The following is a 14,989-nucleotide window of genomic DNA, read 5'->3' on the forward strand; positions in this document are numbered from 1 at the left end:
CCTGGGGGTCTCCTGTATATAATGATATATGTACAGCCGGTATAACCTGGGGATCTCCTGTATATAATGATATATGTACAGCCGGTATAACCTGGGGATCTCCTGTATATAATGATATATGTACAGCCGGTATAGCCTGGGGATCTCCTGTATATAATGATATATGTACAGCCGGTATAACCTGGGGATCTCCTGTATATAATGATATATGTACAGCCGGTATAACCTGGGGATCTCCTGTATATAATGATATATGTACAGCCGGTATAACCTGGGGATCTCCTGTATATAATGATATATGTACAGCTGGTATAACCTGGGGATCTCCTGTATATAATGATATATGTACAGCCGGTATAACCTGGGGATCTCCTGTATATAATGATATATGTACAGCTGGTATAACCTGGGGATCTCCTGTATATAATGATATATGTACAGCCGGTGTAACCTGGTGATCTCCTGTATATAATGATATATGTACAGCCGGTATAACCTGGGGATCTCCTGTATATAATGATATATGTACAGCCGGTATAACCTGGGGATCTCCTGTATATAATGATATATGTACAGCTGATATAACCGGGGGATCTCCTGTATATAATGATATATGTACAGCTGGTATAACCTGGGGATCTCCTGTATATAATGATATATGTACAGCCGGTATAACCTGGGGATCTCCTGTATATAGTGATATATGTACAGCTGGTATAACCTGGGGATCTCCTGTATATAATGCTATATGTACAGCCGGTATAACCTGGGAATCTCCTGTATGTAATGATATATGTACAGCTGGTATAACCTGGGGATCTCCTGTATATAATGATATATGTACAGCCGGTATAACCTGGGGATCTCCCTTTAGCTGCCCCAGTGTTTCGTGGTGGATCTCTTACATCTGCATTGATATTGTATCTGGGATGTTGTTGGGTCATGTATTGTCTCTCTCCCTATTATACTCCGGGCACATACGAAGCCTTTGATAAAGCACAATGGATACAAACGATTCTGGTGATTGTGGAGCCGCACCCTAAACAATCCCATGTTGTCCCATCACAGGGGCCGAGAACACCCTGAAGTCTACGATATGAGGGAGCGATGGCTCATACAGCAGTCACCGTCTAATAAGTAATGTTAGCTCGTAGCTGGCTGCAAGTGCGGCCATGACAGGCTTGGAGGGAGCTTTATATTGGGGGTGTCCAAATGAGTTAATAGGGGGTTTTAAACTTTGGGGTGGAGTTAGTATGGGAGTATATATAGGGGCTCAGGAAGGGAACGCCATATTTTGGCTGGAGGTCAGGTTAGGTAGTGGGTGAGATTTAGGCATTATGTCAAAAGTTCTTGGAGCATATGGGGGTGCAGGCTGAGTCACCTGGGGGTCAGGCATCAGGCCTGTTAGGGCAATCTAGACAATGTAGTTTGCCTGAACGTCTTGAGTCCCTCGGTGTCCCTGGTGAGGCTACAGTTTTGTAGAGCACTGGGAGGAGAGGGCTGTGTGGAGTGTCAACATTGGTGGATCGGGAGACCCGGTGATCACCTGAAGCCCAGAAGAAGCTACATGCTGGGGGCCGTGCCGATGGTGAAGGAATCACAGGTGGGAGAGAGGTCTGGACTGGGAGCAGGGTTCGGACGCCACCAGGCAGGCAGTGAGTGCAGGGGGAGATCTCATGGTGCCAAGAGATGGCGGCACCATGTTAATATTGACGTGGGGGCAAGGTTTCAGGAGGCTTCAGGCTGCGACTGTCAGAACTGTGGCGGTGGAGGAGGATTTCGGAGCGGGAGCCTCCTCCAGGAGCTGTGAAGTGAGGGTGCAGCCACTCGTTCAGTTTTTCAGATGCAGTTTTTGGAGCCAAAAACAGATGTGGATGATAATGGATTGAGACAAATAATTGGAAGGTGCTGCACCTCCTCCTACTTTTTCTCCATTCCTGGTTTGGGCATCAAAAACTGCATCTGAAAAACTGAACTTGTAGTCGCACCCGAAGAGTGGAAGGCAGCTGGTCACATGATGGGAAAGCCAGGAGGGCAGCTTCTCCTGGAAGAGCCATGGTGGAGGCAGGGCGGAGCCCCACCTCTAGGAGGGTGCATGAAGATGGGGAGTTTGGGGGAGCAAGATGAGTTGGTGAGAGACCTGCTGCAGAGAACCTGAGGCTCAATGCCGTTGGGGTTAGTGCCAAAAAAAGAGCGGGGTGAGTTCAGGCTTATACACTATCTGCTTTACCAGCAGGGGGTGTTGGTGAATGTTGACATTGAACGCCTTTTTTTTCGATGTGGCGGTGGCTTTAGTCAGGTAGGCGGGGCAGGGGGGCTTTTCGTCATGTGCCAGTTCACCCAGAATCCATGCATCTGCTGGGTTGTTGTTCTGAGGGTTCGTATTATGTTGATGCAGATGCCTCCCCGTGGGCTGCTCCATTTCTTGTGCTTAATTTGAGTCTCTCAGCAATTTTTTTGGAGTAGGTCATCAGGGAGGTGTCAGGGGCCATAGTAGTCATCCATTAATTGTGAGGGTTATTGTGCAGTTAGGGTTGCCTTTGGCAGTCAAAAAGACTGAGGGTGCTGTCACGACTTTATGCTTCTTAGGGATAGAAATTGACTCTGTGCTGATGAAATGTCGGCTGCCACAGGATAAGTTGGAGGATTTATGTTTAGAGGTTCAGGAGGCTTTGGTTAAAAGGAACCTGTCACCAGGGACCTCATTTTTACTAAAGACAAAGCTTGCAGGAGCCCATTACAGCTGCAGTGCAAATATTCCATTCTGCTTTCTCTGAGCATTTGCATTACAATATAATTGTGTGTTATAATTTACCTTGCACTCTGACAGATTCCTCTGTGTAGTCCCAGGGGTTGGGATTTGGTTTGGATGCCCCACCTTTGTGCTCCTGTACAGCTCCTTCCTCCCCATTTATGTCAGCTCACCCCACTGTGAGCCCTGTGATGGAGCAGGAGGGAGGAGCGGTACAGAAGCACAAAGGTCAGGGCACAGAGCACTGCAGTGTGTGGTATGATTACTTATCTCTCCCGGGACAATACATAACGCTGGCTGCAGAGAGTACAGAGCACAGCAGTGTGAGGTCTGATTACACATCTCTGCAGGGACGATACATAGCACTGGCTGCAGAGAGCACAGAGTACAGCAGTGTGAGGGATGATTACACATCTCTCCAGAGACAGTACATAACACTAGCTGCAGAGAGCACAGAGTACAGCAGTGTGAGGTCTGATTACACATCTCTCCAGGGACAATACATAACACTGGCTGCAGAGAGCACAGAGCACAGCAGTGTGAGGTCTGATTACACATCTCTCAAGGGGTGATACATAACACTGGTTGCAGAGAGCACAGAGCACAGCAGTGTGAGGTCTGATTACACATCACTCCAGGGACAGTACATAACACCGGCTGCAGAGAGCACAGAGCACAGCAGTGTGAGGTCTGATTACACATCTCTCCTTGGGCAATACATAACACTGGTTGCAGAGAGCACAGAGCACAGCAGTGTGAGATCTGATTACACATCTTTGCAGAACTGCTCCCTATACCTCTCGCCTACTCACTCCTCAATAATACTGTACCCTGAGACCAAATATTTCAGGTTCCGCATAATCCCTGCTGATCATTTGTCTTTCGTTATTCGGCTTAAGTCAATATCCAATAAAAAGAGGAATTGTCATCTCCTTTGAGAATAATATAAGACATTTCTTTAAGTAAATACACCCTGAAAGAGGCAGGAACAAAGAGGGATCAGCGGTATTATAACCGGCAATACGGATACAATGTGGACCGACATGAAAGACTATAGGATTGTACCATTATAGTATCACCGGGGGGGGGGGGGGGGCGGTATAACATGGCTGGAAGCTGAAGACGGTTTAACTCTGCACCTTTTCATGGTGGGAATGAAAGACATACAGGGGGTCATTTATTAAGGGCCCGATTCGCGTTTTCCCGATGTGTTACCCGAATATTTCCGTTTTGCGCCGCTTGTACTTAAATTGCCCCGGGATTTTGGCGCACGCGATCGGATTGTGGCGCATCGGCGCTGGCATGCGCGCGACGGAAATCGGGGGGCGTGGCCGAACGAAAACCCGACGTATTCGGAAAAACCGCCGCATTTAAAAACCGAAAATGTGTCGCATAAGGACCGCTTACCTTCACCTGGTCCAGCTCGGTGCATTCCGGCGCGATGAGTTTACTTTCAGCGCAGCAGCGCCACCTGGTGGACGGCGGAAGAACTACCTTATTAAATCCCGGCCGGACCCGAATCCAGAGCGGAGAAGCCGCCGCTGGAACGCGAATGGACCGGGTAAGTAAATTTGCCCCACAGTGTCCGTGTTATAGAAGTCACGCGTGTCTGCGTTATTTTACACATTGAGACAAGATGGATCACCGTGTGGGTGGTCAGAACCCTCTCCCCCCAGAGCCACCATGAAGTCTGATTAATGTTCTTCTATATCGGTATTATTTACTTTGTTGTTGCTATATTAATACTGCATTTAACTATTTTGTATCTACTGTATGGCAGTATTACATCTGCACCATATGGCGCTTTTATTTACTATAGTGTTGTTTTATTAATGCTGCATGACGCTATTCTGTAAGTAAAGTACAGCAGTCTCGTGCCGGTACATTGTAGTCATGTTATTCAGCACCATATGGCAGCGTTATATAGGCATTACCGCATGAAAGTAATGTGGACAGTGTGATGCTACTTAGCACTGCATGGGGCTATTATTTAGGCATTATGACACAGGTAGGTGGCACTGTATAGGAATATTATGCTATTATTTGGGCAGCATAAAACTATAAAGAACTAAAGAACTATATGGTGATATTATTTAGGCATCATATATGTGCACTGTATGGCAGTATTGTATAAGCAGTATAATGATGCAGGTGTAAGGATTATGTATATTCTGTACATTATATTTACTTTGCCCCATCGAGTCTTGTTATTTATACACTATATGGCAGCATTACTTTCAGATGTGGCTCTATCCAGAACGGCAATATTACACTATATGTCATTGTTATTTATCCAATGATTGGAGTTACTGTAGTACTGTGGTCATATCAACATCTGTATAGAGTTTGTATGTTCTATCAGTGTTTGCATGGGTTTCCTCTGGGTCCTCTGGTTTCCTCCCACATTCTAAAACATACTGGTAGGTTGTTTAGATTGTGAGCCCTATGGGGACAGGGACCAATTTATCATGCTTTGTGCAGCTCTGCGTAATCTGTAGGTGCTATATAAATAACTATTATTATTATATTTACTTAGCACCATATGGCAGTATTATTTAAACATTATGATTTTTCACATCTGAGGTTTTATTCTCCATGAGGCAGAATCCAGAGGTGTAATGGATTCCTGTCATGCTGGATGTGATATTGCATAATGCGAGTGATATCATAAAACGTGTGATATCGTATAATGTGCATGATATTGTATCGTATAACGTGTGATATCGTATAATGCGCGTGATATCGTATCGTATAATGCACGTGATATTGTATATAGTGCGTATACTGCACTTTATCTGCTGTTGTTCGGATTGAGCGATGCTCTGCTGTATGAGGCTGCGCTGCTGCTGCGCGCTTCTTGTGAGACAGGAAGATTTAGGATCTGGAAACTTGAAGGTGAAAAGACAAACAAAACTTACAGTTTTTTTTTGTTGTTGTTTTTTTTTACAAAAAAAATCCCTCTAAGGGGGGTCCCTTTGAACTGTCAGGTCCGAATTTCCTCCCAAACCAATATTAGCCCCACGTAGCAGCATTGACTAGGAGCAGAAACCTTCATGATAATCAACTCTCTATGAATATGCAAGTGCAGCAGGGGGCGGGGCCTAATTTGTCTGTAGGCAAACCATAATGAAAACACAGGCTGAAAAAGTTGGGTTCACACGTGAGATTTGAGATTTGGTGAATTATATGGCGTAAATGTTGTGTCCTGTAATTGTAAATCTCACAATATAAAGGCCACATGTGAACAGAGCCTAAATAAATGGCACTAGGAAACAATTCCAGAGAAGAGGCGGATCTGGGAAATTGGGCCCGCCTCCTGTAAACTCATTTGCATATTCATAAAACAATTATTTTCTCTGCATTTCACCATCAGTATGTGCGCATGAAGGTGTCTTCTACTTCTACTATAGGTCCCTACACTGCACTTTTATTGGTTTAGGAGAAGTTTTGGGCCTCCCTTTAACAGAAAATAGTTTACGTGAGTTAGTGGAGGAAATTTTTGGCAGTTACATTACATAACCCCCAACATGGGGGAGAAGACAAGCAGAGAGTCACCTGCTCCGATCACACATCAATCCGCATCAAGAGCCGGAGGGTTCCCTCCCTCCTCACCTGCCGAAATCTCAGCAAACACCGGATTACAGCAATGATGACATGTCCAGGGGGGAACACACATCTTAAGTCTGGAAACTTCTGTTTTGTTTTGTTTTTTTGGGGGGGGGGGGGTATTTATCTTTGAGGGTGATACGTCTGGGAGTCCAAATGCTTGAATGCAGAGTATAACGCCTCCTAGGACTCCACAGTTTGACAAAGTGCAACAGATATATAGACTCGAGGAGTTATCCAGCTGGTTTCATCATAGTCATGACCTTTTCATGAAGATATGGTCACCTTGGCCCTTGTACGTAATAAGAACCGGAGAGGTCATTCTTTGGCTCAAGCATTATAGATTTTTCCCAATGTGTAAGTCCAATGAATAAGTATTAACTTTGCAAAAAATGAATGTTAATTTGAGTTAAAGGACATCTACCACCAGGATAAAGGATTGTACGTATACCAAGCACACTGACATATTGGATAATAAGCAGCCCGGAGCGCCGGACGAGATGTCTGGCGCTCCGGGTTGCTTATTATGCACGCCCTCTCCACCTGCTTCACCCATGCTGGGAGCATTGGAGAGGGAAGTGATGTCATGCACGAGAGGCTAGGAGGTGGTGAGGGCATGCATAATTAGCAGCCCGGAGCTCCGGACATCTTGTCCCTGTGCTCTGTCCTGCTAATCATAAGTTGTTGTTTTTTTCAGATGATCCCGGGGTGTCAAGCTTAGCAAAGACAAGCACTGGAATCAATATGAAGAGAAGTGGTGGTGGGGGGGGGAGTATCCTTAGAGATTTTTTAGTTTTTTTAAGTGGTTGATTTCCTTTAAAGCTACAGCAACGTCTCTTTAGCTCTGCTATGGTGACCGGCTTTCTTTTCACTGGAACGAGTTTAGTGAGTTTTTTCGGATTTGTCTTTTTTAGTGCATTTTCTTTGAACAAAAAGGACATCAGGAAACAAATAGAAGAAAGTTATAAATAACCTGCGAGTCGATGGATTATTGTGTCATTAATCAGGGAGGGGAAGCTCTTGTCATCTAAGCAGCTGCGGGAAGGCTATGCTCACACCGGGGGCAACGGCTCCAGGACAAAAGGGAAAACCGACCCCCAATGTAGGTCAACGCTATGTGTCCATTATGAGACGTCATCTTATACCATTAGCCCAGATGACTGTTACGGTCTTTCTATTGGATTCACAGACAAGAATAATCTAGGATTTCCACTCTACGTCCATGGAAAAGGGAGGGAATGGCTGTTGTCGGTGTCGGTGAATCCCCTGTTGCCAAGAACCCGCCTCCACCTAACAAAAGCCTAAACCCTAACTAATCCAACTCCGACCCTGACAGAAAGGAAAAGTACTTGTATCCCTCCTCCCTAAAATCACATGCATGAACCTAATACAAAGACCAACTACAAGGAGGACAACTTGCTCCACCCAAAAGATGGTGTCGCCTCCCTGATCCCCTATATATATGCCTATATTGGCTCCAGCCCCCAAGTTCAAAACCTCCTATCACCTCACTTAGACACTCCACCCACAATAACACTCCACCCGCCATTTTCTTCTCCCTCCCAGCCCAGCCTGTCATGGCAGCAGTGCACTTACTTGCAGTAAGTATGTGCTAAAATTCTCTATTTCATGGTTATTAACAAAAGTACAGCATTTTACAGATATAATTCCAACCTGTCTGTCAGTTCTGGTGTACACAATTTTTGGTTGCTCCTGGATATGACTGTAAATCTTCTGACTATGGTCTGATGCTTCTCATTAATATCTTCTCTTGTCTGCACACTGCAATGCTCTCTGCATTACAAGGCCAGCTCAGACACAGGCACTTCCTGCTGGCAAGCAGCAGTGAGCAGAAACTTACTCTATAAGATACAGAGCTACATTAAAAATGACAGAAATTACAGACATAAAATGGTGTATTCCAGGTGAGACTAGGGGGCACATTTACTTACCCGTCCGGAGGAGTTCACCAAAATTGCATTGTCCGTGTATAATGCCCTGTGCCGCGATACACTAAGATTGTGCGCCCGATATCCTGCATTTCTTGTACCCTGATGTACTATCCACAGCTTATACATCATTCTGCATGTGGCACCTTCCCTTCTGAGCCCTGCCGTGAGCCCAGCCTGTAGACTATCGCCCCATATGGGGTATTGCTGTACCCAGGACAACTAGCATAATGTTTTTTGCCAGCACCTGGAGGGTTAAAATGCCCACTGCAACCCTAGATAAATTATTTGAGGGGTGAAGTCTCCAAAATGAGGTCATCTTTGGGGTTTTTTTTGGACTGATACTTAAGGGGCTTGTTGCGGCACCAGAAAACATTTGTAGCCAAATCAGCAGCTAAAAAACCAAATAGTACTGAACCCCTCTGGACCCGTGCGCCGAAACAGCAGGGGACATCCACATGTCAGGTATTGCCGTACTCGGGAGACACAGCTACAACATTTTGTGGTTTATTTTTCCCTCTAATACCCTCTAAATGTGTACATTTTATGGCAAATGAGAAAAGTTTGTTTTTTACTCTTTTCCATTTTTGTTTGATTCCTGGGAAATAATTAAAGGGTTAACAGATTCCCCAAAGGCTGCATAAGCCTTTATAGGGCACTTCCAAACTAAATTGGTCACCTAATACAGCTTTCTCCAAATCTCTTGAAAATCTGAGAACTCGCTATTAAAACTACAAACCTTCTAATATCCAAACATTAAAAAAATTATGGAAACACAAAGAAGACAAATGACAAAAGTTTCCTACCAAAAAAAAAAATGTGCTATGACTTTTTGTCTAAAAAGTAGTACATTTGAAAGTTTGAAAATTGTAATGTTTTCCAAATTTTTCCTAAATTGTTACATTTTTCCCCCCACTAACTAACAAACTACAATGTGTCACAAGAAAACACTGGGATAAGTTAAAGTGTTGAAAAGTTATCACCCGAGGGTGAGACACGGGTCATATTTTAAAGAAAAGGGCTAAACCTTAATGTACAAACTGGCTGCATCCTTAAAGGAAACCTACCACCACAAATCTACCTATAAAGGTAGATCGGGTGGTAGGTGAATCAATGGGACGTGAGGAGAGCCCTTTTAAGGGCTAATCCTCACGTCCCCGCACTGTTTTATAAACTTTTATTACCCTAATATGTTAATTTACTTATGCAGCTACTGGGGCGTGGAGTAGCCGCATCTGAGGTTACACGAGGCAGCTACTCCACGCCCCGGTAGCCACATTACCCCTCCTACTCACCATGTTCGGCGCGCAGCTGCTCGTAGCTGCGCGCCCTCGTCCGCCGATCCTGCCGTCTGCGCATGCGCAGAACAGCAGGCCCGCGCCTGCGCAGCCCCAGCTTCAGAGCAGTGACCGCGCAGGCGCGGGCCTGCTGTTCTGCGCAGACGGCAGGATCGGCGGACGAGGGCGCGCAGCTACGAGCAGCTGCGCGCCGAACATGGTGAGTAGGAGGGGTAATGTGGCTACCGGGGCGTGGAGTAGCCGCCTCGTGTAACCTCAGATGCGGCTACTCCACGCCCCAGTAGCTGCATAAGTAAATTAACATATTAGGGTAATAAAAGTTTATAAAACAGTGCGGGGACGTGAGGATTAGCCCTTAAAAGGGCTATCCTCACGTCCCATTGATTCACCTACCACCCGATCTACCTTTATAGGTAGATTTGTGGTGGTAGGTGCCCTTTAAGGGGTTAAATTTATATGCAATGTTATCCTACTCCTTGCTGCCCCCTAGTGTAACATTTGTAAATTACAGAGGATCACACATTTAAAGGGAACCTACCACCACATATCTACCTATTAAGGTAGATCGGGTGGTAGATGTAGGGCTGATTCTAACCTTTTTGCTGCCTGAGACGAAACTTGAAAATGCTGCCCCCCCCCCTCCCCCGCACACGTGCGTGTGGGCCCCTGGTGAAGCTACCTTACACACTAGTAGTCAATAGTCACAGATATTAGTGACCTCTAGTATCTTGCAGGTGACCATCTACTCCATCCGGAAGGGCACTTCTTTACGCTTTCATCCGGCCTTGGTTTTCCTCTTAATTCACAAAGAAATGTCTTCAACTCCATGCAGCACAACTCCCCATGGCGCCCCTAAAAATACCACAGTCACTTACAGTACAATGGATTGTGATTCCAATATATATTATCCTTACAACATGACTGAACAAACATAAAACATCCTTTAGTCACCCAAATTAGAGCATATAGAGCAATTCAATTAGGTGCCCTAATTTAGCCTTCCCCAATAATGAACAGCTACCCCCCCCCCTGTATACACAGCCTCTCCTCTCTACCATTCATACACAGGCTCTCCCCTACCCCCCTGTATACACAGCCTCTCCCCTACCCCCTTGTATACACAGCCTCTCCCCTACCCCCCTGTGTACACGGCCTCTCCTCTACCCCCCCCCCTGTGTACACGGCCTCTCCTCTACCCCCCTGTGTACACGGCCTCTCCTCTACCCCCCCCCCCCTGTGTACACAGCCTCTCCTCTACCCCCCCTGTGTACACGGCCTCTCCTCTACCCCCCCTGTGTACACGGCCTCTCCTCTACCCCCCCTGTGTACACGGCCTCTCCTCTACCCCCCCTGTGTACACGGCCTCTCCTCTACCCCCCCCCCCCCCCCTGTGTACACGGCCTCTCCTCTACCCCCCTGTGTACACGGCCTCTCCTCTACACCCCCCCCCCCCCCCCCGTGTACACGGCCTCAGCTACCCCTCAGCTGTATACGTGCCCCACACAATTACCCCCAATAATGTCCCCCACACAGCTACCCCAGTAATGTCTCCCATAGAACCCTCCGAAATTTCCCCCAGAGAACCCCAATGTAATGTGTCCCACAGCCTCCCAGTAATTTCCCCCACAGTCCCCCAGTAATGTCCCCCACACAGCCCCCCAGTTATGTCCCCCACACAGCCCCCCAGTAAGTAATGTGCCCACACAGCCAATGTTCTCCCCCTTCCCTGGCCCCTGTCATGTCTCCCCTCACCTCACTGATGCAGGTCTGTGTGTTCACTGCTTTCCCGGCAGGTCATGTGACCATTGCATCATCAATGGTCCTTCAGCCTCCGGGAGTCTTATACTCCAGGAGGGTGAAGCTACTGCTGGGGAAAGCAGTGACTGTACATGGTCTCATCACGATCTGTGTCCTGAGGTCACAGATCGTGATGAGAGATGGTAGGATGTTCTAGCGATCTCCCTACTGTATACACTGCCTACTGTACTCACCATTCAGTGCTCCCACGCAGCTCCCTCGTCTGTTAAGGGACACATGTCGGCACGTGGTGACCTGTGTCCTGCAGAGCAGTGCGCACAGAAGCAAAACTCTGACTTGATGCAAACAAAACTTTCACAAAAACCCTCTTTGTAGCTTCACCTCTTGGTGGCAGAGATCCACTGGATCCACGGCCTGAGAAGCCTTATAAGCCATGTGGGAGTCCAATCAGCACCTGCAACACCTCCCTAACGGGGCCTGACCCATGGGCTTAGGGGCAGCTGGATTCCACTGGTACCTGAGTGACTGGCTTTAGCACAGCCTAGTGCTCCACTGGGTCACGGTTCCTAGGTCCAGGTGAAACAAGCCTTGTCTGCGCCGGTCAGGTGTCACACCGGTGAGTGGCAAGAAAAAGGGAGATGCCACGGATAGATGGAAACAGTTCTCCCTGAGGCACTCCCTATGTCTGTGTGTATGAGGATCCCCAGATAGATGTGCTTAGCCGTTTCATGGGGCCTGGAGACAGCCGGGGCCTGGAATACCGGAGTGGCTGGCGGTTGCGGCCTAGGCACGCTGTGTCACGGTGCTTGGTTTGGGGAACCGGAGGGCTGTCCTACAGCCTGGCAGGTCTCCAGCAGGTGGTGTTGGCAAGAAATGAGGAGGGAGAGACTGTTATAGTGGTTCTCCCTGGGGCAGCCCTTAGAGTCTGTAGTATGTGTCCCTGGTAGATAGATGGGGCGCCCTTGGTGGTGATACAGCCGTAGCAGGGACCAGACGGAGGCAATGTTGCGCATAAAAGTAACTTACAGTTCTTTATTCAACCAACGGTAACAACGCGCCAAACGATTCTGTACAAGTGCAGTACTGGAGTGATCTTGGAGAGGAACTTCAGGAGTTGTCTCACCAGCCTGGATGCAGGGGCAGGCTGGGATGTAGCTGTGTCCAATCTTGGAGGCTGCAGCTTTGTCCTGTTTGTGGTTCAGTATCACTCTGTGTCAGGTTGATGAGCTGAGGCCTAGTAGCTTCTCCTACGGTGAGAGCTGGGCCTGAGAGACTCACTACCAGGGGGTCACACATATAAGGGGCTTATTCGCAACAACTCCTCTGCTTTGCATTGGCAGGGATGTTGCAGTTGGTAGAGGGGAGGCCATTGATGTCATGTGGCTTCCAGGGATCACACGCAGACAAGGGACATGAAACATCAACTCATGGTTCCTTTATTCCAGAACACAAACACAGTAAAGGCAACAGTCCAATCTGTCCAGGTACAAGGCAGCTGATTGCATAATGTCTGCCAAAGGATCCACACTCTGGGTAGGATCATCATCATCATTGTCATCCCACTGTATTTTCAGGAAGAAAACATTCAAGTGTTTTAGGCCGTGGTCAAATGTGGTATTTGTATTCGGTTTGGAAACACAATGCAAGGGCCGGGGGAGGGTCTGAACCCAAATGCATCCTCCTGCTCTATGACATGCTGCCTGCAGATTGTACATAGTGTCCTATCTGCTCAGCTCCTACTGCTCTATAACATGCTGCCTGCAGTTAGGACACTATGTACAATCTGCTCAGCTCCTCCTGCTCTATAACATGCTGCCTGCAGATAGGACACTATGTACAATCTGCTCAGCTCCTCCTGCTCTATAACATGCTGCCTGCAGATAGGACACTATGTACAATCTGCTCAGCTCCTCCTGCTCTATAACATGCTGCCTGCAGATAGGATACTGTCTATAATCTGCTCAGCTCCTCCTGCTCTATAACATGCTGCCTGCAGATAGGACGCTATGTACAATCTGCTCAGCTCCTCCTGCTCTATAACATGCCGCCTGCAGATCGGATTGTATTTTCCTCCCTGCCCATTCCTGTTATTGGCTGTGGCAGTGCCAGTCCTTCTGGTTGGCGCGGGGGGCGGGGCGAGGTCTCTGCACTAATCACATAACAGCTCATTATTGGCGCTTGTTGTGCGATTCCTATAGATGTTGTGTATTGCAGGGAATTACTGATAATTACACGTTTACCATCAGACCATTGCTTTTTATTCTCTGTGCAGTCGTCTATTTATATCATCGGCGCCAAAGAGATGAAGGAGCGGCCAGACTTAACCCTCCATCTCCAGAAACGTTTTATAGTCATCACATATAGAAAACATTACAGAAATCTAAGAGGATTAATAATCATCCAGCATAGAAGAATAATTGGTGGATTAGAAGAAATGGTCTTGATGCTCCAATTATTAAACTGGGTTTAAATGGATACAGCAGCAAATTACAGACCATATATATCCATTAGATTATGGTCCCTATATATAACCATGTCTTATATTTTGTAATAAACAACTTTTATTTTTGTATGTAAATTAGCCTGTGTTGCCCCTCCTTCCCAGAGCTGTTGACCACTCCCATCATCCCCCCCATATTCCATATTACTGTGCATAGAGAAGAGTCTGTCAATCAGGGAGGAGCAGGGGTGCGCACTACGCTGTCTCCTCTCTCCTCAGGTAATTGGTGTCAATCATTCCAGAACATTTGGAACGATTTCCATTTTCCCAAATAAGATTTAGAGTCAGATTTAGTGCCCAAGATAATAATTCGGTTCTCTATTGTCAGATGGGTGGTCCAAGGGTGGCTGGAGAAGACAGCCTGACACCAGCCACCTGACACTAGAAAGTGCAGTGAGCATCTTGTGACCTCCGGCCCCCCATACACTGGGCATACTCCCCCTCTGGGTGGTCACCGTCTTCTGCACCCACCATGCAGAGCACAAGAGCCGGCGCCTTATTACCCGTCAGTGAGGTCCAACCTCATCCAAACAGAAGTGAATCCGTTACAGAACCTGTCAGGGCATAAATGGACATGTGGGAGGAGCTATAATGAGTAAGTCTGGGCCGAGCAACTTTCATCATAGATCCTTTGAGGGCAGAGCCACAGGAAGCCGGACAAGAGTTTGTGGGAGGATATATTTTAGTTTGGGCGCTTTGTTTTACCCCGTTCTTGTAACTCTTTAGGCGCAGCTCTTCGCTTTTTCTTCTGTGGTTGTCCAGATGTTGGCTTTTGCTTTTTATTCTTGCACTATGTAGCAGAATTGTGACAGAATCTATCCTGATAAACTCGGGACACTTACTTATAGATCAAGGCACCGGGGCTTTGGTATCTTACATTTGTTATCCATGGCCTCCTTCCTTCTAAAATCAACTTTTATCAAATTATGCTAATGGGGTGTTATCAGAGTGTTACACTGTGCAGGAGCACTTCCCCTCTGCCCCTGTATGAGATGACATTAGGTAGAAGGAGGGGGGAGGGGGAGACTGAGGTAGCGTCCCGCCTGCCGGGCCTGTTGTAGCGTCCCGCCTGCCGGGCCTGAGGTAGCGTCCCGCCTGCCGGGCCTGAGGTAGCGTCCCGCCTGCC

This window comes from Engystomops pustulosus, chromosome 9 (genome assembly GCF_040894005.1).
Source record: "Engystomops pustulosus chromosome 9, aEngPut4.maternal, whole genome shotgun sequence".
NCBI lineage: Eukaryota > Metazoa > Chordata > Amphibia > Anura > Leptodactylidae > Engystomops > Engystomops pustulosus.